Raw genomic sequence first — 26,164 nt, 5'->3', positions numbered from 1 at the left:
ATTAAGTAACAAAAAGAGCACTGCAGAGAACTTTAGGAATACAAATAATACAGACATACTTTTTAAAACATTCACTTCTCCTCAGCAGAGCCCTGTAATGACCTATACCAGATCATGCCCTCATTTTTTGAAGCTCCATGTCAGTGAGGAAGTGGGCCAGGATTAGAAATAAACTACTTCTTCTACTGACTGCCCTTAATAACAACTGTCTCAATTAAAAAAAAAAGCAATGATTGAAAACAGCTTAAAATATGCCTACAAATTCCAGGGTAGGATTCAAAATCACCATAAGTAAAGTGTGTGCTATGTCTGAGACATTCCGGCCTACTTTTGCCTACAAATATGCCATGTAGCATGGCCTTTGACAATGTTGATTATGCCATTATTTCTTGTGCCCTTGATCCATCCACTGAAATATTTTGTAGGCCTCGGGCTGTCTTGGTTAAAGAAATAGAGGCTGTACTTAGCGCGTGCCAGGCCTACAGGTGCACACCAGTAGACAGGCCAGGGTGGGTGCTGGCCCCAGGGACCTCACAATCAGGTAGGGAGAGATCGCTGAATAGGGGGATACCACTGTACATTTGATAAACTCTTTCAGGGAAAACAAAAGGTGTTATGGGAGAAAACGATAGGTGGGAGGCCTCCAGGAGGAGGCCCCCTGCTCCTCTCTAAACAATCAGAAGGGCCTGGTCATAAAATAGGAAACGGGTGGAAAAGTTGAGTGGAGGGAACTGGGAAGAGGCAAGGCTGCTGGGCAGACAGGGCAGGGCTCAGATCATACATGACCCTTGAGGCCACAGTCAGGAGTGAGTCACTGAGATTTCATTCTCAGTGCAGTGAGAAGCTACCGAAGGGTTTTCAGTAGGGGAGTAACAGGTTCTTATTTGCTTTTTAAAAAAGTACCACCAGGGACTCCTCTGGTGGTCCAGTGGCTAAGACTCCCAATACAGGGGGCCCGAGTTTGACTCCTGGTCAGGGAACTAGATCCCACATGGGGCAACTAAGACCTGGCACAGACAGATAAATAAATAGTTTAAAAACTAAATAAAAAGTATCACTAGTATCATTGCAACTGCTGTGTGGAGAGCATGGGGTTGGGTTCTGAACAGTGGCAGACGCCCAGCTAGGGCGCTCCTATGTTCTCCAAGAGGGAAAAATGGTGGCTGTGACCAGAATGGAATTGGTGGAGATGGAGCAAAGCAGAGATTCAAGTCCATTTTGGAAACAGTTGCACTTAGCATTCTCCTTTTATCCTGTCTCCTATGGTATTTATCAAACTTTCCTTTGGGACTTCCCCGGTGGCTCAGACGGTAAAGCGTCTGCCTACAATGTGGGAGATCCGGGTTCAATCCCTGGGTCAGGAATATCTCCTGGAGAAGGAAATGGCAGCCCACTCTAGTATTCTTGCCTGGAAAATCCTATGGACAGAGGAGCCTGGTGGGCTACAGTCCATGGGGTCACAAAGAGTCAGACACGACTGAGTGAGTTCACTTCACTTCCTTTGCAATACTGACAATGAGCCTTATATGTGTCTCTTTTCCATCTCATCAAGGTTATGCCCCTTTGACAATAGAGACTGTTAATCACCTTTAACTCCTCAGATCTTTTCACGGTGCCTTGGCCATACATGGCCTGCCACAAATATTTGTTCAGTTATATACACAAAAACACTTACTCCAGCTTCCTTAGGAAACCCTCCACATGGGGCTGGCAGAGACCTGGCACTTGGCTGTCTCTGGTGACTGATCATTAAGCCTGTGGCCTCGGAAGCTGCGGCGTGTGGCTAAGCCTGCAGAGGAACACGTTGAGGGACATCTGTGAGGCCCATCACGAGAGCAGCCTCTGACAGATGGCACTGCACCAGCCATGGCTACCCCAGCAGGAAGAGCATCAGTAACCATGGGAACCACCAGGGACCAAGGTCTAGGCCCCTCCACCAAATGGGAAGGCAGGGGGTAGGATACAGGCAAACAGGAGTGGCTTAGGGCTGAATCTGATTTAGAAAAATAAAGGAATGTGGCCTTTCACTGTGCTCTAGTACCTAGAGTCAATTTATGAATCTTGGTAATATTTACATATAAGGGTCTCATAAAGTTCTCATCCGTTTTTAGACTTTGGCATCCTAATTCGAGGGAATATCAACTCTTTTCGGCGAGTTACTGCTTGGCTAGAAAAGAAGGGGAGAAGGGAGGTATATGCAGCCACTACAAAGGGAGAAAGATTTATAACTGATATGAAAATTAGTCTGGAAGACAGAGTTCAATCTATGTCTACAAGAGCCATGTCACACAAGGCAATTAGCTGGACTTCAAGTGCAAGTTAGCAATGAACGATCAGATGCTTTGGATCCCCCTCTACCCAGGTTCCACTAGAATTAACCTTATTCTGTATAGAGAGCAGACTCCAAAACAGTGCCAGAAACTAAGAATGAGGAATAACCATATATCACAAACTGGAAAGATCTCTGCCCAGATTCACCTCCATGGAGCCAAATGAGAAGGTCGCTGAAGACCAACAGATTGCCCATTTCTACGGCCTGGAGGGAAGCAGGATGCTCTTTGCTACAGATGCCTGTGATCTGGAGTGATGTAAGCTGGACTCACTGGGACAGGGTGGAAAGAGGAGATAGCAGAGCTGCTAGAGAGTCATTGTGAAACCGGCAGGCTGCAATCGGAGAAGGCAATGGCACCCCACTCCAGTACTCTTGCCTGGAAAATCCCATGGGCAGAGGAGCCTGGTGGGCTGCAGTCCATGGGGTCTCTGGGAGTTGGACATGACTGAGCGACTTCACTTTCAGTTTTCACTTTCATGCATTGGAGAAGGAAATGGCAACCCACTCCAGTGTTCTTGCCTGGAGAATCCTAGGGATGGGGGAGCCTGGTGGGCTGCCATCTATGGGGTCGCACAGAGTCGGACGCGACTGAAGCAACTTAGCAGCAGCAGCAGCAGGCTGCAATATCGCTGCCCCTTCCCGAGGATCGGCAGGGAGACAGCGCTGAGCGTGGGATAGACTGCTTTCTGTTTCCTCCAGCCTGCTCAACCAGGCAGTTTCCGTGTTGACACTGCAAATGGAAGTGATTGATCTTGAGAGGTTGAAGCCAGAGGGAGTGGGGTGAGGGGGTACCATCCCTAAGGCTGAATGTCGGTGTATCTTCAGTGGTGACATTCCTCACCGAAGTCCTAGCTCACCCCACTAAATTTTTTCAACCCAAACCAAACTGAGTAGCTTTACTTGTCTGCTAGGGGCTGGGTGGGTTCCTGGGTCTCTATAGAGCTCTGTTTTGGTCTCTGACAAATTTAAGTTTATCCAAGCATTTGGAATGTTCAAATAAACTTCAATCTTTGGCTAGCATAAATCCTTTTTAATATGGATGGAGTACACAGAGATCATTCAACATGTGGTCTATTAAAAGCCTACACATAGAAAGGTGCAAGTAATTAGCTAAAGACAGAGAGAAAAATTGTCTACTGAAGTAGATATGTTCTAAGAAGCAGAAGAAAAATTAGAAAAAATCCTATCCATACATTTGATCATGCCAAAAAAGACAATGCAGGTATACTAACAGCAGATGAGGCTATAAGTAGGCAATAGGACATGATAAGTAAAGGCTATGTATAAATTAAATACAGGATTTGTTGTTTAGTCGCTAAGTTGTGTCCGACTCTTTTGTGATTCCATGGGCTGTAGCCCCCCAGGCTCCTCTGTCCATGGGATTTCCCAGGCAGGAATACTGGAGTGGCTCACCATTTCCTTCTCCAGGGGATCTTCTTGACCCAGGGATTGAATCTACATCTCCCACATTGGCAGGGGGTCTTTACCACTGAGTTACCTGGGAAGCCTGAAATACAGGATAGCCACATTCAAAACCATACTGCTGCTGCTGCTGCTAAGTTGCTTCAAGTAGTGCCCGACTCTGTGCGACCCCATAGACGGCAGCCCACCAGGCTCCTCTGTCCTTGGGATTCTTCAGGCAAGAATACCGGAATGGGCTGCCATTTCTTTCTCCAAGGCATGAAAGTGAAAAGTGAAAGTGAAGTCGCTCAGTCGTGTCCGACTCAGTGATCCCATGGACTGTAGCCTACCAGGCTCCTCTGTCCATGGGATTCTCCAGGCAAGAGTACTGGAGTGGGGTGCCATTTTCTTCTCCACAAACCACTGGCAACAGTCAAAAGCAGCCTTGAAAAGGTAGTAAAATGAACTAGTGAGATAGAGGGTAAAAACATAAGAAACTCTACATATAGATGGAAGGTCATCTGAAAATGTTGTAACAGAAGATATTAGATAAGAGGTTAACCGTTGAAAAGCAATCTCTTAGATAGTAGGGTTCTTGAAGAAATAAGGTTGCAAAATGTGACTTAGTAGAATAAAATTTTCCTAATGCTAAAAGGAGGGTGTAGTGAGGACACAGAGGAGAAAAAGAAGACTAAAAGAAGACTCCAAGTGTATACATTCTTCAGCAAAAAATAACTGTTTAATAATTGTCAGATGACTATACAATTACACATCAACAACCTCAGATATGTGGATAATACCACTCTAACAGTAGAAAGCAAAGAGGAACTAAAGAGCCTCTTGATAAGGGCGAAGGAAGAGTGTGAAAGAGCTGGCTTAAGACTAAATATTAAAAAAACTAAGATCATGGAATTCAGCCCTAGTCCTGCATGGCAAATAGAAGGGGAAAAGGTGGAAGCAGTGACAGATTTCCTCTTCTTGGACTCCCAAATCACTGTGGACGGTGACTGCAGCCATGAAATCAGAAGACCATTGCTTCTGGGCAGGAAAGCAATGAGAAACCTAGACATTGTGTTGAAAAACAGAGACCTGACTCTGCTGACAAACGTCTGTAACGTCAAGGCTATGGTCTTCCCAGTGGTTACATATGTTTGTGAGGGCTGGATGATAAAGAAGGCAGAGCGCCAAAGAATTGATGCCTCTGAACTGTGGTGCTGGAGAAGACTCCTGAAAGTCCCCTGGACAGCAAGAGATCAAACCAGTCAATCTTAAGGGAGATCAACTCTGAATATTCACTGGAAAGACTGATGCTGAAGCTTCAGTATTTTGGTCATCTGATGAAAACAGACAATTCACTGAAAAAGTCCCTGATGCTGGGAAAGGTTGAGGGAAGAAGAGGGTGTCAGAGAAAGAGATGGCTGGATGGTGTCATCAATGCAATGGACATGATCTTGGACAAACTCTGGGAAATACTGAGGGACAGGGAGGCCTGGAGTGCTACCGTCCACAGGGTTGCAAACAGTCAGACACGACTGGGTGACTGAACAACAAGAATCCTCTAAGTATCTTAGCAAAACAAGTTCTAAAACTAATGTCCAAAAACACTTCTATCAAGGTTTAACAATACAGATGATCACACACTTCACCAATGTTATTTTAACATAATAGAAAAACACATATACAGTTTTCAGAGAAAAAGGACAGACTAACACATTTCTGAATCAGGTTAAATTAATACTGATGTGAAGGTAACATATAGTTATCTTTAAACAGCAAAGACTCAGGGGGCAAAATGCTTTAAGGAATTAAACTGCTCAAAGATACTTGCCAAAACACTCAGAGATAATTAAAAAAATTTTTTTCTAATGGGCATTTCAGTTTTAATGAACTGTAGAAACCAAAACCAACTGGGAATATAAGCCCAGTCTATACTTATTTAGATTTTGGTTTCAAATTTATATAGAAAAATTATCTGTAAAAGATAATTAAAAGGTTAAAAGGGGCAATGCATAGTAAAAGCATAGCAGCAATAATGAACTTCATATACTAAAAGGCATGTAATAACAAGATAAGCTCTATAATGATAAGAAGAAATCGATGCAAATAACTGACACATGAGATGACAAATCAGAATCGGTATCATATGAAGAAAGCAAAAGTAAAAATAATACATGGAAGACTTGAATAGCATAAAAAGTGGGACTGAGTTAACAGGTAGCCCACATTTTAAAAAATCTATGAGAGAGTGCTTTCTTTTCAAGTGTTCTTAGCACATTTACAAAACTGATTCTATAGAGACTGATCATAAGGACAAATATTCCCCCAAACATGTTATATCAATCAAATTCTCTAGCCACAAAGAAATAAATAGAAAAGTTAAGAGGAAAGGTTTTATGACAGCAAGACAATAATAAAAAATAAACTCAAACTTGGAAATTAAAAAAAATACCCGTCTGAGGAAATAACTTTATAAATGGAAAAATGTTTTAAAAGCAAATAGGATTATCACATCTTTATTAAGAATAAGGAAAAACTGCCAACCACCTAAATCTATGACAAGTGGGGGAATAGTTAATTAAGGTACTTCATATGTGGTCTTGCGCAAATTACTTAATCTAAGTCTCTATTTCCTTATCTGTAAACTGGGGATAATTACCTCCTTCAATGAATTGTTGTAAAGATGAAATCAGACAATGCTTGTAAAATATTTTAATCACTATGCCAGCCATCACGAGAACACTCAGTCAGTCTTATCTATTAAGACTGTCATTATTTAAAATGATGTTTACAATGAGTTTGCAATAATAGAAGTGCTAACGTTACACCACTGAGGGCAAAGTACAAGATCATCATCTGAAATACAGTTGATGAAAACTACGTAAAATAAACAAATATGTGTAACAATTAAAACTGAGGCTCATCATTCTCTCACCCTAAGTACCACCTTAGCACACTGACACATCTAACAGAAACAAAAACATGACATTCACTAAGCTGGGAAAACAATATGGGTATTTAAGAATACAGAGCTGTGATTTATGTAATTTATCAGGCATCTTGATGCAAAACTTTTAAGAAGTCTCTTTGGACTGTTTCCCTGAAGAGCTCAAATCGATCTTTCTGCCTCTCAGGACCTCAGATCTTGTCCTTTCAGGTGTTCCTTCATCCCCCTCACAGGGCTGATCATTGCTCTTTGTTTCTCTCCTATGCATTCCTCTCAACCAGTGGAATGGATCTTCCTTGGGGACCCACCCTTCTTTTGTATATTAATACGTGAATACTTAAAATTTAATAATTGTGTCCCTGTGGAAAATTCTTAAAGAGATGGGAATACCAGGCCACCTGACCTGCCTCCTGCAAAATCTGTATGCAGGTCAAGAAGCAACAGTTAGAACTGGACATGGAACAACAGACTGGTTCCAAATTGGAAAGGAGTACGTTGAGGCTGTATATTGTCACCCTGCTTATTTAACTTCTATGCAGAGTACATCATGAGAAATGCTGGACTGGAAGAAACACAAGCTGGAATCAAGATTGCTGGGAGAAATATCAATAACCTTATAAATGCAGATGACACCACCCCTATGGCAGAAAGTGAAGAACTAAAGAGCCTCTTGACGAAAGTGAAAGAGGAGAGTGAAAAGGTTGGCTTAAAATTCAACATTCAGAAAACTGAGATCATGGCTTTTGGTTCCGTCACTTCATGGCAAATAGATGGAGAAACAGTGACAGACTTTATTTTGGGGGGCCTCCAAAATCACTGCAGATGGTGATTGCAGCCATGAAATTAAAAGATGCTTGCTCCTTGGAAGAAAAGCTATGACCAACCTAGACAGCACATTAAAAAGCAGAGACATTACTTTGCTGACAAAGGCCTGTCTAGTCAAAGCTATGGTTTTTCCAGTAGTCATGTATGGATATGAGAGTTGGACTATAAAGCTGAGTGGTGAAGAATTGATGCTTTTGAACTGTGGTGCTGGAGAAGACTCTTGAGAGTCCCTTGGACTGCAAGGAGATCAAACCAGTCCATCCTAAAGGAAATCAGTCCTGAATATTCATTGGAAGAAATGATGCTGAAGCTGAAGCTCCAATACTTTGGCCACCTGGTGTGAAGAACTGACTCACTGAAAAAAGACCCTGATGCTGGGAAAGATTGAAGGCAGGCGGAGAAGGGGATGACAGAGGATGAGATAGTTGGATGGTATCACCGACTCAATGGACTTGAGTTTGAGCAAGCTCCGGGAGTTGGTGATGGACAGGGAAGCCTGGCGTGCTGCAGTCCATGGGGTTGCAAAGAGCTGGACACAACTGAGTGACTGAACTGAATCGGGCTATAACCTGTTGCTAGTTTTCTACTTTCCTAGTTTCCAAATTTTCTACAGTGCATATGTATTACCTCTTTGAGGTAAAGTGAGGTAGCATATTGAAAAGCAGAGACATTACTTTGCCAACAAAGGTCCATCTAGTCAAGGCTACGGTTTTTCCAGTGGTCATGTGTGGATGTGAGAGTTGGACTGTGTGCCGAAGAATTGATGCTTTTGAAGTGTGGTGTTGGAGAAGACTCTTGAGAGTCCCTTGGACTGTATGGAGATCCAACCAGTCCATTCTGAAGGAGATCAGTCCTGGGTGTTCTTTGGAAGGACTGATGTTAAAGCTGAAACTCCAGTACTTTGGCCACCTCATGCGAAGAGCTGACTCACTGGAAAAGACTCTGATGCTGGGAGGGATTGGGGGCAGGAGGAGAAGGGGACGACAGAGGATGAGATGGCTGGATGGCATCACCGACTCAATGGACATGAGTTTGAGCGAACTCTGGGAGTTGGTGATGGACAGGGAGGCCTGGTGTGCTGCGATTCATGGGGTCGCAAAGAGTCAGACATGACTGAGCAACTGAACTGAACTGAGATAATATTGATGTGCCATAAAATTCACCCTTTGAAAGTGTGCAATTCAGAGGTTTTTATTATATTCTCAAAGTTGTACAGCTCTTCCCACTATTTAATTTTAGAACATTTTCAACACCCCCAAAAGACACCTTGTGCCAATTAGCAGACATTTTCATTCCCTCCTCCCTCCAGCTCTGGAAAACAGGAATTTACTTCCCATCACTATGGATTTTCCTACTCTGGACATTTCTTATAAATGGAACCATACAATATATGGCCTTCTGTGTCTGTCTTCTATTCAGCTTCATGGTTTCAAATTCCTCCATGTGCTAGTACTTCATTCCTTTTTGTGACTGAATAATATTCTTAGATGTATTAATTCTTTAATGGAAAAACTATTTTAGCTTTTAAAAAAGGTAATGATTACATACGTATAACTTTATTTTTAAAAAAATTTTTGGCTGCACTGGGTCTTAATTGTGGCACACAGTATCTTTCTTGTTGCATGTGGGATCCCTAGTCGTGGATATAGAATCTAGTTCCCTGACCAGGGATCGAACTCGGGCCCCCTGCATTGGGAGTGCAGAGTCTTAACCACCAGACCCCCAGGAAGTCCTACTTTTGGTTGTTAATTCTACTAAAAATACCCTGGTACACTCCAATCATAATAAGAAATGATTTTTGGTGATACATAAATTGTTTTTCAAAATCATGCATTTAAAAATCACAGTGAGCCTGTTAAACCTGTTTTTTTTTCTGACTGAAGCTCTCAACTAAAAAGAACATAGGAATATAAATGATATCTAGCTGAACATCAGACAGAAATTGAACCCAAAGAGACAGCTGTGGGTAACCAGGACCAATGCATACAATTCTATCTCAGAGAGAATATGAAAAATTCTTGGCTTTTAAATTCTGAATGTTCAAAGGAATACTTATGGTACCTGAAATGAGTAATTTTTAGAAACTAAGCATGTAAACTATTCTGTGGCAATCAATTGTAGTTATTTTAATTTGTATAGAGGTAGCATAACTGAGCTTTATACTCATTGAGAAAAAGAAGTTCCAAATTTGCTTGTATGCATGTTATGTCTTTGTGTACCTGCAAATCACAAACACACAAATACTGATGCACACTCAGTGCATGAATTTAATGTTATAATCTCTACTTGTAGGCAAATTCTACTTATTTTCAGTCACAAGGGATATAGCTCGATCAAAGCTGACTGCAGCTAGGTCATATTAAGTAAGGGTAATTCATCAAACTGTACACTTGTAATCGGTACACATTTCTCTATGCATGTTATACTTCAATCTACCTTTTTTAAAGTTAAAAAAAATAAAGCAACAGAAGACTCTACACATTGTTTTCACATTGGAGGGCCTATAGTCCTCATCTGGGTGAGCCTTTGCTAAGGGCTGGAGGAAGCTTTGTCAAGAATTAATAATTAAAATATTGCTCAAGTCTTTCAAGAGACACCAAATGCTCATTTGAGAAAGCTAGTATCAGTCTGCAGACTAGATGTGCTTAAAAACCCATCTTCATATAGAAGTCTCTACAGTCCGCTGTCATAAGTTGTTCATTCAAAGTGCTCTCTAAAGATGTCACTTGGGTTAGCATCTGTACTGCCAGAGAGACCACCTGCTGCAACAGCTTCAGATATGATGACAGTCAAACAACTGCAGTTACTCATTTATGAGACTATAATATGTCAATGAGGATTAGCTTATGTGCTCATTCAGGCAAATGAATAAAATAGTTTTCTCCACCAGCCTCCCCCTCCCCCCAAACCAGGATTCTTAACAAAGTTAGATCATAAAATGCAAAAATGCTGGTGGACAAAAAATTATTAAAATATCTTGTTTTTATTCAAAGTTATTGACTGCCAGCAATGTGTAGATTCTAGCTAGCATTCAATGTTTTCCGGACATGTTCCTGTATCTTCCAACTCTTGGTGGGAATTATGACATGAAAGATTGTACATTTATTAAAAGCAGGATGAAGCACTGTTTGTGGGAGTGGAAGACAGTATCATTATTTTGGATAATGATAACTTATGGATAATGACTCAGAAGACTTTTAAATGTCCATAACATTCATCTGATTATAAGACTTTATTCCTAGAAAAATATTTAGGATTACAATAAGATTCCATTAAAGGAGTGTTCATCATATTACTGTGGAAACAATTTTAGAAACCCGACCACAAGGGAGGAATTTTTAAAAAGCGTCCACATACTGGAAAAGTATATAGAGTAGTTAAAAATGTAAAATTATAGGAGTACATTTATTGTTATAGTTAGAGGCTCATGAATAACACCCTTCCTTAAATATTATGTACCTAAATATACAGAGAAATATTTGGGATATAGATACATTAAAATATTGACGTCAACTAGGATTAGAATTGATTTTCTTTTTTCTTATCTACACATCCCATCTTTTCAAAAATGAACATGTTTGTTATTTTATAACAAAGACGTTTTACGAAAATGTGACGGTTGGGAGGTAGGAAAATGAAGGACTACAATATTTATGTGTGTGGGAATACACTCTCTTGTTCCATTATGTGAAATTAGTGTCTATTCTTTACTTTCTCTCTACATATTGTAAAAGCTGTATCTGACGTGCCTTTCATATGGTAGGAAACAGCCTTGCTGCTCCCAGCACCTGTCTTTCCATTCTAAGCAGCCATCCCACTGATCAACAGTATCATCTTGGGGCTTCTGGTCATTCAGCTCTCTTGACTTCTGTCAAAAGAACTAACATCTCAATAGATGCAAACACACAAACACACAGCCACTCAGCTTAGAACAATGCAGCAGAGCTACACCGGCTGCACACTAGGTGTAGGAACAAGCCCATGGGAAAATCTCCTTCTGTTCTCTTTCCAGATCAAGTCATGAGACGTTGAGAGATATCCGTTCTCATGTCAGAAGAGAGTCCCTGGTCCACTTCAAATAAACCAATTTTTAAAAAATCTACAATCTGAAATATTCCAAAGGTTTACTGTTGATTTTTGTTTGATACACACAAAGGGAAACAATTTCCCTTCCTTGAAGCCTCTTTCCAGGAGCCTTAATGATTGGCTGCCAAATTTAGCCTTGGCTCCATCTCCACCATGTCTATTATTCCTCCATGCTATTGATGTGAGGCCAAATCTCATCCCTATTTAAAGCGCCCAAGAGCAGATGTCTTGATGAAAGGGGGGTGATGGTGAATCTATATTGAAAAGATCCAGGAAAACATGCTATAATGAATGGAAGCACAGTTTCATGACTTAAGGTATTAAAAGTACATTCTCAGGAAAGAACCAATAGACTTAATCACATCATATGAAAACTCAAAGGCAGAAGAGGGAATTGCAGGGAAGGCAGTCCAGAAATCAGCTGCTTATCAGAATGACTGGGGGAATTTGTTTTGTTTCAAATACTGCCGCCTGCACAAGAATGTCCTTGGCAGTACTACTCATAATAGCCAACATCTGGAAACAAACCACTGACAGTACAATGGATAAAGAAATAATAAATTGAGGCCTATCCACACAATGGAATATTATACAGTGTTAAAAAGGGATGAAATACAGCTGCATACAATTATAATGAATCTTACAAACACAATATTGAAAGAGGCCAGACACAAAAGAGATTTCATTTGTATAAAAGTTGACAATCAGGCAAAACTAATCCATGGTATTAGAAGTCAAGACAGTGGTTGCCTCAATTAGACAGTGACTGAACAGGGGCTTAAGATGGGATTCTGGGTGCTGCTAAATGGAAACAGTGTCAGACTTCACTTTTTGGGGCTCCAAAATCACTGCAGATGGTGACTGCAGCCATGAAATTAAAAGACGCTTACTCCTTGGAAGAAAAGTTATAACCAACCTAGACAGCATATTCAAAAGCAGAGACATTAGTTTGCCAACAAAGGTCCGTCTAGTCAAGGCTATGGTTTTTCCTGTGGTCATGTATGGATGTGAGGTTGGACTGTGAAGAAGGCTGAGCGCTGAAGAATTGATGCTTTTGAAGTGTGGTGTTGGAGAAGACTCTCGAGAGTCCCTTGGACTGTAAGGAGATCCCACCAGTCCATTCTGAAGGAGATCAGCCCTGGGATTTCTTTGGAAGGAATGATGCTAAAGCTGAAACTCCAGTACTTTGGCCACCTCATGCGAAGAGTTGACTCATTGGAAAAGACTCTGATGCTGGGAGGGATTGGGGGCAGGAGGAGAAGGGGACAACAGAGGATGAGATGGCTGGATGGCATCACTGACTCGGTGGACATGAGTCTGAGTGAATTCCGGGCGTTGGTGATGGACAGGGAGGCCTGGTGTGCTGCGATTCATGGGGTCGCAAAGAGTCAGACACGACTGAGTGACTGAACTGAACTGAACCGAAGGTTGCGTTTCCATATGTAGGTCCTGGTTAGGTTAGATTGGGGTGTGTGTTTAGTTTGTGATAATTCTTTAAGCTGGGAGAAATATCAATAACCTCAGATATGCAGATGACACCACCCTTATGGCAGAAAGTGAAGAGGAACTAAAAAGCCTCTTGATGAAAGTGAAAGAGGAGAGTGAAAAAGTTGGCTTAAAGCTCAACATTCAGAAAATGAAGATCATGGCATCTGGTCCCATCACTCCATGGGAAATAGATGGAGAAACAGTGGAAACAGTGTCAGACTTTACTTTTTTGGGCTCCAAAATCACTGCAGATGGTGACTGCAGCCATGAAATTAAAAGACGCTTACTCCTTGGAAGAAAAGTTATGACCAACCTAGATAGCATATTCAAAAGCAGAGACATTACTTTGCCGACTAAGGTCCGTCTAGTCAAGGCTATGGTTTTTCCTGTGGTCATGTATGGACGTGAGAGTTGGACTGTGAAGAAGGCTGAGCACCGAAGAATTGATGCTTTTGAAGTGTGGTGTTGGAGAAGACTCTCGAGAGTCCCTTGGACTGCAAGGAGATCCAACCAGTCCATTCTGAAGGAGATCAGCCCTGGGATTTCTTTGGAAGGAATGACGCTAAAGCTGAAACTCCAGTACTTTGGCCACCTCATGCGAAGAGTTGACTCATTGGAAAAGACTCTGATGCTGGAAGGGATTGGGGGCAGGAGAAGGGGACGACCCAGGATGAGATGGCTGGATGGCATCATTGACTCAATGGACGTGAGTCTGAGTGAACTCTGGGAGTTGGTGATGGACAGGGAGGCCTGGTGTGCTGCGATTCATGGGGTCGCAAAGAGTCGGACACGAATGACCGACTGAACTGAACTGAACTGAATTCTTTAAGTTATATAGTTATGATTCATGTATTTTTGTTTAAACAAGATACAGTTCAATAAAATGTTTAAAACTCAGATTCCTGGGCCCTAACATGAATAACTAAGACTACAGGTTATAAAATTCCTGGGAGTATTCAATGTATAGCAAAGGCTGAGAATCATTGGACCAGATGATCTACACCTTATAGTGTGCCCGTCTCTACTGGGCCATGAACCAACTGTTAAATTTTCAGGACTTTTGCAAGCTTGTTAAAATAGGGTCAGTACTGAATATTAATTATATAAAGTTTCAATTAAATAAATTATATTAAAACAAACATAACTAAATACTCAAAACTTACCACTTTGTGTTTATTCTACTATATTTTACTATTACCTGTATTTTGAAGTTTGTTTTTGTTGTTCAGTCCCTAAGTTGTGTTAGACTCTTTGTGACCCCATGGACTGCAGCATGCCAGGCTTCCTTGTCCTTCACAATCCCCCAGAGTTTGCTCAAACTCCTGTCTGTTAAGTCAGTGATGGCAGCCAACCATCTCATCCTCTGTTGCTCACCTCTCCTCTTGCCTTCAATTTTTCCCAGCATCAGGGTCTTTTCCAATGAGTCAGCTTTTTGCATCAGGTGGCCAAAGTATATTTTGAGGTTATTTATTCCAGTTTTATCTGTATAATGGAAATACTATATAACCATGTGCTACTGTGGGCTTCTCCGCTGGTTTAGCAGTAAAGAATTCACCTGAGATGTAAGAGATGTGGGTTCAATCCCTGGATCAGAAAGATCCCCTGGAGAAGGATATGGCAACCCACTCCAGTGTTCTTGCCCATGGACAGAGGAGCCTGGCAGGCTATGATCCATGGAGTCACAAAAGAGTTGACATGACTTAGTAACTAAACAACAACGATGTGCTACTCTACCATCTCTTTCCAACTCCACAGTCAGTCACAATGGTGGTTTCAAATTGGCCATGGTGGAAGTATTTACACCAGTGAAACTGGCAACCACTCCACATCAGGTCTTGCTTTATTTTTCTGTCACCTTGACGTAAGAAAATGACTTTAAAATGCTAATAATGCAGATTAAACTTAAAAGGGTGTAATGTATATAGCTGTTATATTATGAATAATCCATTTAAGGAAATATCCTTACAGTATTTAAAAGCTATTATTTGGCTCAGCAAAGAAGTCATTCATATCTTTGATGAATGAATACAGTCTGACATATGCCTTTGTTACTTTACTTTTGTCTTATTCATTAACATAAGGAAAAATACTGGCCAACATTTATATGGGAATTGCACTCATCAACTGTACCATAGGTAGACCACGGATAGATGAGTTCTCAAAACCAGTGTTTTGTGAGACCCAATTAGTTAAATGGAGTTTACAACAAAGAGTATTCTTTATTATTATTTATAAACAGAATGCTACACCCATTCTTTATGTCAGGAAAATTTATAATCAACTTATGTTTGCACATAAATGCACTCTTTTTCTCTTCCAGAGTGCAGGTTGATTTACCAGCACAAACCTTTCACGTTTAAGATTCTATGACTCTATATAATTTAAGAAAGAAGAAAACAAAATAAGATGGGAGCCTCCAAGGAAGGAGTTTCAGCATAAGATAATGACTATACTTTACAAAGTATAGTATATTTCCCTACTTAAAATATGATCCTCAGACCAGTAGCACTGGCATCAATGAGGTACCCCTGGGAAATGCATAATCTTAGGCCTCACTCTAGAACTTCTGAATCAGAATCTGCATTTTATTAAGATGCCCAGGTGATTTTTATGCACATTAAATTTTGGGAAGCATTGCTTTAACAATAAACTCCCTGCTATGAATGGAATTCACATAACTGGTTTGAGACTAGTAGCAGTCTAGCAATTGGTGATCTCTAAGCAGCTCATACCGAATGAAGGATAGCACTGGGGAAAACCCCTAACAGCTAACCCTACACTTGAAGAGTCAAGAACAGGGAATCCTGGTGTGCTACAGCCCATGGGGTCACAAAGAGTCTCACACAACTTAGTGACTCAATAACAAACCTGAAGAGGACATATGTCTTGCAACACACATTTGTCCAACACTGAAAAGGGAAACTGAGCCACTAGGAAAGTAAAGGTTATTCTAGGCCACTTGGATGATTCATTTCAAAAAAGGGGGAAAAAGTACAAGTAAGAAAAAAACCTTATCAGGAGCTTTCCTCCGTGTATATGTAATAAGAACTGTTGCCAAAGACTTGGATCCAGAAACCCAAAACAGGGCAGCAAGTGCCACATGACAAAGTGTGGCAGCTGGAGAGAGGAGTGTGATGAAACATTTCCCAGAGATGTAATTTAGGCCACGGTAGCTATCAAGTGCTGAGGGTGAAAGGGGGAAACTGCAGTGCTCATGTTTTTCCCATCAACATATCAGTTAGCAACCCGCGACAGAGAGAAAAGACGGTCAATGCCCAGGAAAGATTCAATACTAGAGTTAATTGAAATGATGGGAGGAAAGTCTCACTTGTTTTGAAATTGAAAGCAAAAATGTTTTACTGGCAACACTTTTCTCCGAAAATATTTTAGTTATTTGGCTGAAAACACAGTAGCTGCTTTGAGATGCAAAGGTCTACATGGAAAACACCTTAGATAAAAAAGTGTCTGAAAGGACATGAGAGCCAGGTATCTCCCAGAGGAGCTTGCTATTACTTTGAGGCAGAAACTGAGGCAATAAAGTAATTCATGCAAGCCTCAGTAAGCCTAGAGTGTGAAGAAGACAAATGGGATTGTGACCAGGCTACTGGTACTCAGGGACAAAACTGGGCCCGTTTTCACCCAAGAAAAAGGTCACTATAATGACCCCTTGCAGTGTCAGACTTCAGATGACTCCAGAACATTTCGCAGCAAAATGATATGGATGTCCTAATGTGTTGTAACATTTTCCCTTGACATACTTTAGCAAGGCTAAGAAGAAAACTCACCCTTGTTGAACACCTACTGTTTTCTGTGTGTTTTTTAATCATTTATTTGTTTGGCTGTACCAGGTCTCAGTTGTGGCATGTGGGATCTTTAGTTGCAGCCTGTGAACTCTTAGTTGCAGCCTGTGAAATCTAGTTCCCTGACCAGGGATCGAACTGGTAGACTTTGCATTGGGGGAGCACGGAGTCTTAGCCACTGGACCATCAGGGAAGACCTCCTAATATCTGTTTTACGTGTGTGATTTCATAGCATTCTCATAATCCTCTGATGAAGGTGATATTGTCTCCATTTTACAGATGAGCAAAATGAGCTCCAAAGAAATATGTCACCCATGTCACATGATTAATAAAAAGCCAGAAATCCATAGACAAAATTAAAAATCTCCATAGTTGATGAAAACAGGCATCCCAACAAAAACAGCTTGAAAGAGATCAGAGTACGGGGTAGTTAAGTTTCGAATACAAGGAGACTGGTCTGTATTGGTGTCCGTGAAGATAGGAAAGGTCTCTCCTAGGACCCACCATATCTTTACACTGCCGGAATCCCCTTGTAACCCATTTCTGGATGTATGTTAGGTTTCAGATATATTTCAAATTTGATAGCTGCAATTTTGGCTAAGTTGGAGGCTTTAGAAGGTGTGCCATGTTTCAGGCAGTGTTACATAAAAGAACTGAGCCCTGGACTGGGCTTTGGAAACCTGGGTTCAGCCCCAGCTGCGTCACTTATGAACTGGAAGAGTGGGTGAGCTGCACTGCTCCTCTGGATGGTAGATTGTTTCTCACCTATGTGAGGTTGGATGAAGGATCTTTAAGGACCTCTCTGGGTCCAGGATTCAACCCTCCATGACTCAACTGTTTACTAGTGTGACTTCCACCAAAATATATTAGAGATGCCCTGAAGAATTAACAATCTGTACAGACAACACTGCTGTGTGGTTCAAGTTACCAAATACAAAACAAGACACATAAAATTAAAAAAGAACCCTACAAGAATAATTACTTCTTTTACAATCTGCAAGAATAACCCAGAACTGAATATTTTAAAGTGCTTCCCCACCCAGTATATAAATCAAATATATATTCAAATTCTTAGATCTCAGTACAAATCCAAGCTCTACTTCCAATTAGTTCTTGACTTAATATACCTGAGTTTCCTTTTTGCTTCTATAAAATTGGAATTTATAAAGAATATTATCTGTAATACAATCAAGTGTCTGGCATCTAGAAGCAGCATGAGGTAAGTACTGGTTATTGTTATTTCAGCAGTCATTAGGGGTCTGGACTAGGTTGGGTGACAGTTCCAAGGAAATTTCTCCATGGAGGGATGGAGACTGAGATTGTAACCCCATTAGCACTGGGGACTTGCCATTAACCTGTGTCTATGCAATAAATAACGTCAGGTGCAGAGAGGAGAAATGTAATCACACTTGTGGACCTGCAGGCATCCATCTGGTTTCCTTCTTTGTAAAACTTTCTAATTCATCCTTAGTTGATTAAACCTTATCGGACATGTTGATGTGCTTGAGGGGACAGCTGCTGGCAGTATCTGAGGGCAGGTGTGTCCTGGGATATCAAAGAGTGGCTGTCATACTCACATTTTAGTGTCTTTATTTGCCCATTTCTCAGTTTCTGTCCAATGTGTACGAGGAACAAAAGATTCTAGGAGGAGGTGACTTCACTTTGTTTATAAATTCCAGCCTCCCCCGGCCCCCCAAAAAAACCCTGAACAATTTTTATTCTGACATATCAATAACCTGTCCATACACATCCCATCTGTTTGGGTGACTGCCTCTTGCCTTTCCAGGCTAAGCTCTCCTTTTCTCCTCCCCTCCCCCATGAATCACACACTCCCACCCCCTTCCCCTTTCTATATACACCTCACTTTTTGTGACTTATCTTTCCTTCCCTCTCCAAATTTTGTTTCGGTGTTGAGATGTTGGTGGGGAGCCTGGGTAGAGAAAAGAAGATGAAAACAAGAACCAAATTCAAATAATCGGTACTCTTTGAACCCTATTAGGTGAAGCCAGAGTAAGGCCTTCAAAGAATGAGACTGAGCTGCCTGTTTTCTAAAAGGAAAAAAGGAAGACCAATAAGAAGAGTAAAGAAAAAAAATTCCTGTTTTCTACAGGTACATTTCTTGAGTGAAAAACAGCAGAATTTCATGTATTTCCAGGTGTGTTTTGAGAGAGGTCAAGCATAGTAACCAAAGCCTCTAAAGTTCAAAAAAGCAAACAAATGGTTGCTAATTAAATTACTCTTAGAGACACCATACTCATTCTAAGGCCTTTTTTGGTTCAAACATTACATGATTCAGAGTATAATTTTACTCTTTAAGCAATTATAGGTTTATAGTTGTTATATGGATAATTTACAGCATACCATTGTCACAGCTAAGCAAATATCAGTTGATAATGAGGTCTTAACCTGTAAGGGGGCTTCCCAGTCTAATAGAGCTATTATGATCTATTTTGTAATGATACATTATATAACAACTTTTATAGGACAAAGCTGTTATAGGACAGCTTATAATAATCCCTTAAACACTTAAAAGTATCTTCTAACTAATAATTAAGCTTTTAGGGTTATTAGCTTGGGTTGGGGGTATCAGTACATTAAAAAAGATACAGTAAGGTTTTCTTTGGTAATTTATTCCCATTTTACTTTTTATCATCCCTTTATATAATACTCTCTGAGAAGGATTAACAACTTACACATTATTCTACAAAAAGTAAGGGTGGAGGAAGAAAGAGAGGAAAAGAGAAGGTTGTCAACCTTGGCAAAAACAGAAAACGTCCTGTTTAATCTTTAAATATTGGCCATATTCAGGACTTACACTGGTATTTACTTACTAGGTATCCAAATCTATCTATGTGGCACATTTCAGACAAACTGAGGTTGCAGAAGGAATCCAGTACTCTTAAGCACCAGGTCATGTTGTAATGCTTTCTTAGTGATGCTGTGAAGATTCAGACAGCTTACAATTTTGTTTCAACGCTTTTCAAGCAATAACACCTCAAGTTTGAGATACTGTAATTTAGCAGTTCTAGATGAATGCATAATCTCTCCCTGTTGGTTTGAAATTCTACACTCTGTCTTTCTCTAAACTCTTACCCTTTTATTATCTATCTAGACAAAAATGTGCTTGGAAAATTTTCTCTGTCCATACACGGAATTGCAAAGTAGTCCCACAGGATAGAAAACGGTGAATTTGTGAATGTACCATTGACCCTCAGTTCAGGGCATGCATTATCTTGATTTATTTTCTCACTTTCCCTGCATGACTGTTTAATATCTTGTCTTTTAAAATCTATTTGTAAGATCCTTAAAACTGGAGACCCCCATAGTAAAAATCTTAAATTTTTGACAGGGTCATGCCATAAAGTACACACAAATACTTAATATTTTGCTGTTTTACTTAAAGAGAATGGAATTTATTCTTTTGTAACACCTTTGTCATTGAATTTTACTACATAAGCTATAATTTACCAAGTTATCTTAGGCAAGTCACTTAAACTTCTTTGGTCCCAGTTTCTCTATTGGACAAGATTTTTCCAACTAGAGAATTTAGGTTTTGGATTAAGACAGAACTTTAAAAAATATAATTTCTTCCATTTACTAGAAGCAGGAACTGAACCTATTACCTGACCTCTCTGAACTTTCAATTCCTCACCTTGTACTCTGGAGACCAAGAGAAGTGTTACACCTCACAGGAATTTTTTTTTTTTGCAGAATGAGAAAGTAAGTGTAAGGAATGCAGCATATTACCTGAATTTTGGTTCAAGCTGAAAAATATCAGTCATTATTGTATCAATTTTCTTTCTGCGTTAGAGTGCTAAGATTAGGACAGATTGCAATTGCAATGATCAAGCATGCAAACCCCCTGTATCTTCAGCTATTCCTGGTGCGACTTGGGTCCCCAACATGAAAGAGAAAAGTCTTATAAAGAACAAACTGATTCAAGGCCCATTTTAGTGCTATTTTTACTCACAGAGTAAATAAAATAATTTTAATAATCATGGAAATTGTGATATTTGTAACTGAGTCAATAAAAAAAATATGACAAAGACAACTCATTCTAAGACAAATGACCAAGTAAGTTGTTCTGAAATGCATGCTCAGAATCAGACATAATAGGTCAGCAATCTGTGGTCACGGGTTTGCACAAAGACACTGACCTGGCTTGCTGGAAGTGAAGAACAGAACCCCCTGCTCACAGCTGGACTTACCTACACAAAAGAGAGAAGTGCCTTATAAAGTATTGCTCTGTAATACTTGCTCGCTTGGAGCACATGGGGCGCCACTGACATTTTGAACATGCATTGTTTTCCTCTCTACTGCACCCACCAAAGAGCAGAACCTGCTTTATTTTTTCCAAGTGTCAGTGTTAAAACGGCATTTCTTGGGGCCATATACATCCTGAAATAGCTAGGTGAACTTTTTGTAGCATTTCTGAAAATATATTTCTGAGCATTTGGCGATGACACCAAAAAAAAAAAAAAAAAAAAGAAAAAGCAGTTAGCCACAAAACCATGAATAGAAACAAGGAAAACCTTTCAGGGATTTTACAACATAGAAGGAAAAGAAATGGATCTACTATTCCTCCAAAATAGCATTTTTAGGGCGTATTATCATAAGTAAAAGTCCAAATGATTCTGTTTTTTTTTCTATTTGATTGCATTTGCATAGCTAATAAGCTATGTTGTACCAACATCAAACTGCCAGTGTTTCTGTTTCTACCTTTGTAACCACACACAACCCTATGTACTTAAAGTCACACTACTTTCTAAATTTGGTTGGACAACAATGTGCATGCTTAGAATACTATGATTTCATTGCTTCCTAATGATTTTTCAAAGTCTTCCACACTGTGAAGAACAAGTTAAATTCCTTTCCCACTAACAAGTCCAAATGCTATCCAAGAATCTCAGAGAAAACTTACTTGAATAATAATTTGCTGCCTACTCCACCTGTGGAGTGGTATGCAGACATTATTTATAATGAAAAGAGCTTGTGTTTCTCTTTCAGCAAACAGTGACTCTCCCAGGCGTCCACAGAGTTATCAGAAATGAAATATAATTTCAAATTTCTGAAGAGTGTTTTAAAAAAAACTTATCAGCGTTTTGTTATAAAAGCCTAGCTGTTGGCTGAAATCAAACACAGCCTATTGGCTATGTATATCTGCTGATAGTGAGAACACAGTTATACAGAGATGAAAACTACTGGTAACATACTTTTGCAGTTTCGAGGGGATATGCTGTACAGTGTAAATACGCAGCACTGCTCCCGTGGGTGCTGGGGGAGCCCCAAACTAGTGAAACCTCTAGCTGAGCATCTGGCTGGGGTTCAACAAAGCTTCGGGAACAGCACAGGCTGGGGAGAGGGAGTTCAAAGTCAAAGAGCCTCTTCTCCTCTTGCACTGAGCGCCTTTGTGTGTATATTAATCTTCATGCATCCCCCCCGCCCCCCAGCAAATGTGTACAGTCAGCTAGAAAGGCACAGCTTGTGTGCTGACGTGCAAAGCCAAGTCAAAACCCTGCGCTTGGCACCACTCCCTTCTAACTTTCTGGCTTGTCCAAGTCTAAATATTGACATTGCTCCTCAGTTGAGATGTTTGATACTGCTGAGGGTAGAAACGGCAGAACTAACAGCAGGATCAAATGATACATTCTTACATCGTTGAGCCTTCCTTCCACTTCTTTTTTTTGTAGAGGGGGTTGGATTCCCTTGTCTGCACAGCTTCCTCCCACCCCACCCTTCCACCCCACCCTGTTTTCCTCCCCAAAACCTGAGCACGCAGAGACTAGGTAAGGTGTTTTGCAAGCCCCTCAAGGCAGCTCCTACTGTTGCCACAGCAACTCACAACAGACTCCAGAGACACCGGGCTGGGGGTGGGGAGCGCCAAACTGTGGGCTGACCGGTCAACTCTCTTGGGGGTGCAAGCGCCAAAGGGGTTAGTGTCTCCCCCTGTGCAGTTCCTCTGGCTCCCCACCACCTTCCAAGGAAAGAGCCTTGTGGTCGGCGCGGCACGTCCCCCACCCCCTCCCTGGCGCAGCCCTCCTTCTAAGGGTGCCCTGTTGTGCATTTTCTCAGCTCCAAGTTAGGGGTGCGGCTGTGCAGGCGCTCCTAGAAATCTCTTCTGCTGGCCTCTGATGGGAGGGTTCCCGGCCTCGCAGAGAAGGCGAGGGCGGCTCCCAGAGCAGCTCGGTCCCACGACTCTTGCTCGGGACGCGGCCGGCCGCGTGGCACGGCCCGGGGCCCCCATAGGCCACCCGCCGCGGCCGGGGCGGGGTGGGGGGGGGGGGCTCCGCGGCGGCTGCTCGGAGAAGTTTCACAGCATAGCGCACTCACGACACAGAACCTACCCTGAAGCCGAGCGAGACGCGAGCTCTCTCCGCCTTCAAGGGCTGGGGGAGCTGGGGTGGGGGGTGGTCCCCGCCACTCAGCAGCAGCCACGACTGCGCGCGGTCGCGGGTGTGCCGGGCCCCTGCGCGCGGCGCGCCGCCCGCCGCCCAACTTTGCACAAAGGCAGCATGGCTCTCCCTCGCCTCTTGGGCTCGCCCCGCGCCGCGGCGGCAGCTCTTCCCGGTGCCGGGCCGGAGGGGCTCGCCCCTTTCCGTCCCCCGGCCCTCCCCCTTTCCTCCCGCCCCCGCCCGGCTCCCAGGCTGGCTGGCCGGGCGGAATGGAGAGCGCTCGGCACCCAGCTCCGCCGCGGTGGCGACCGCCGCTTGCTCTGTGACGTTAGCAGCCTTCGCGGCTATTTATATCCGCACGATTGGATTTCATTCATGAAACCCGGGCCTGGTGTGTCTGTGCGCTAGGGTGCGGGTTGCAAAGGTGCCTGAGTTTTTACGCAGACCCTGGGGGTGGAGGTGGGTGGGGGCGGGCTCGGAGGCTGCCTGCCGGGGGCTAACGTGTGCCGAGCCTGGGAGACCCCAGCCCCGCTTGCTAGTGGCCGGGAGGGGAGGGGCAGAGCGAGCTGTAGCCCCCGCCCTCCCCACGTCCTCTGTCCCCAGCACCCCACCCATTCGCATACAACTGCTGGCCCTTTGTCCCAGGCTCTGGAAAAGTAAGTTGGGCCACTAACCGGCTGGGCAGCATGGCTCTCTTCCCCCCAGGAGCTGACCGGCCGCGGACTGCAAGGGAGGACACTGGCTTTTGTTTCAAAACCGAGCCCAGCTGCTAAGAGCTGCGTTAGCCCAGCCTCCTCTTCCCCTGGGCGCTGCACGTGCTGCCCGGCTCGACTCTGGGTTACCTTCCTCTGTGACTTGGCTCGTGGGGTCCCCGCAAGGGGCGTAAGGAGCACCGGCTGCCCCCGACCCGAGTAAGGAGGAGATTTACAGCCTTCTACAAATGGCTGAGTGAGGAAGTGAAATTGACTTCTGACTGCTTGTGGGTTGTCAGAATTTTTGGATACCCTGCCGAACTCCTTACTCTTCCAGGGTGTGAGCTCTGAGGACGGACCAGGGGCAGTTTTCATGCATGCACAGAAAAGATGTCTATTTCCTACAGAATGTCAGGTAATCTGTGAAGCTCTAAGGAGGTGACAATGAACACAACCAACCCGGTGTGGCCCCCAAGGCACTTTCTTTCAGTCAGCTATTAAAATCAGTGTGTTTTGAACCATCTCATTCCCATCCTCTAAAGAAGCAATTAGGGGGTAAAGGTATTGATGGGTGCAGCGAAGGGTAAAGGGTTTATTCATTCGTGCTATGCTGCGCTCAATCGTGTCAGACTCTTTGCTCCCCCAAGGACTGTAGCCAGCCAGGCTCCTCTGTCTTTGGAATTTTTCAGGCAAGAATACTGGAGTGGGTTGCCATTTCCTACTCCAGGGGAACTTCCTGACCCAGGGATCGAACCTGAATCTCTTGCGTTTCCTATATTTCCTGTGTCTCCTGCATTGCCAGGCGGATTCTTTACCACTGTGTCACCTGGGAAGCCCTCATTCATTTGATGAACCTTTATTGAGGAGGCTATCTGTGTCCTAAGGGCTGGGGATACAAAGATGGCAACAATATGTCTTTAGTCCTCAAGGAGTTCTCAGGTAATGGATTTACAGAGCTGGGAAAGAAGGACCCATATTCTACTGCAAAGACTGTATCTGTGTTATCACTCAAGAAACAGAACGTCAAAAAGGTTATAAATGCAAACACACTTCTCCTACCTCAGTTTCCTCTAAGAAGCCATGGACTCCCCGGATGAGTTTTACTACTCTGGATGTTCCTCCTCTTCCCCACTAGTTTATATTCCCTTTGGAGACCAAGTCTTGCCTGGTGCTCTCTGAATTCCCCAGAGACCCCAGAATATAGTGACATTCAATGTTTTTACAAGGAAAGGTATTAAAGGCAACCTTCTTTTTAAAGCCATCCTCACTGAACTGTCTTTGAAAATAGAATTATTAGTCTCCAATTTTTAATACCCAGAAGAGAGGACAATGACAAGTCAGATTATGGGGGTCTACTCTAAGAACCTCAAGACAGACCCATGAGGGGGTGATCATTTACTTGGCACAAAACACACTTTGCTTAGTCTATTTAAAAGTGACTATTGTGAAAGGTTTAATCAATATACCTTTTTTTTAGTAACATATTTCTTAGGAAAATTTAATTAACCCTGTTCACTCCTAGCAATCACTCCTCTTTAGTGCAAGCCATTTCTCATCAGACTGCAAATGGGAGAGGAGAAATAGTATAGAAACTCAAAAGAAATAGGAATCAACATGTATTATGGCCTTTACATCTGGCAGGCAATGGGCTAGGCCAGGAGGTTTCAAACACATTTTCTCAATTAAGCCTCACACTAGTTGATGAGATAGATGCCATAATTAACATAACCATTTTAAAGATGATAAAACTGAAGCACATAGAAGTAAGTAGTTTTCTGAAATTTTGACAGTTGCATTTGCACCTTGGTCAGATTATGCTAAGGCATTATTATATCACTAACTGGCCTTTTGACATCCTGCTTTTTCTTAATTTCTTTCATTTCCTCAGTTATGAATTAAACAGTTAAACGGCATGTTTAAGCAGCAGGTCAGTCAGTCAGTTCACTCAGTTGTATCCAACTCTTTGTGATCCCATGCATCAGGGTCTTTTCAAATGAGTCAGTTCTTTGCATCAGGTGGCTAAAATGTTGGAGTTTCAGCTTCAACATCAGTCCTTCCAGTGAATATTCAGGACTGGTCTCCTTTAGGATGGACTAGTTGGATCTCCTTGCTGTCCAAGGGACTCTCAAGAATCTTCTCCAACACCACAGTTCAAAAGCATCAATTCTTCGGCACTCAGCTTTCTTTATCCAACTCTCACATCC

General features: G+C 42.2%; 1 protein-coding gene and 1 long non-coding RNA gene across 5 annotated transcripts in view; one reads left to right on the top strand and one right to left on the bottom strand.

Moving 5' to 3' along the window:
* The window catches only part of RHOBTB1 (Rho related BTB domain containing 1), a 79,094-nt gene extending 55,088 nt beyond the window's left edge, over nt 1-24,006 (bottom strand). Inside the window, exons 1-2 of one of the 4 annotated variants that reach the window (XM_040242304.1) lie at nt 23,943-24,006; nt 21,034-21,084 (exon numbers count right to left, since the gene is read on the bottom strand). The gene's annotated coding sequence lies outside the window, so the exon portion shown is untranslated. Of the gene's footprint in view, nt 1-21,033; nt 21,085-23,220; nt 23,588-23,942 lie in introns of those variants that run through there. The other 3 variants (XM_040242306.1, XM_040242303.1, XM_040242305.1) reach the window with 3 other exon arrangements.
* A 256-nt stretch (nt 24,007-24,262) lies between these two features.
* Nucleotides 24,263-26,164, top strand: part of LOC120865243 — a 60,646-nt gene continuing 58,744 nt past the window's right edge. Inside the window, exon 1 of the long non-coding RNA XR_005721342.1 lies at nt 24,263-24,375. This is a non-coding gene — a long non-coding RNA (uncharacterized LOC120865243). The remainder of the gene's footprint in view (nt 24,376-26,164) is intronic.

The sequence above is a fragment of the Oryx dammah genome, unplaced genomic scaffold, assembly GCF_014754425.2.
Source record: "Oryx dammah isolate SB20612 unplaced genomic scaffold, SCBI_Odam_1.1 HiC_scaffold_6, whole genome shotgun sequence".
Lineage (NCBI taxonomy): Eukaryota > Metazoa > Chordata > Mammalia > Artiodactyla > Bovidae > Oryx > Oryx dammah.
Note: the sequence above shows the minus strand (reverse complement) of the source record. Positions and strands in the feature narration are given on the sequence as shown.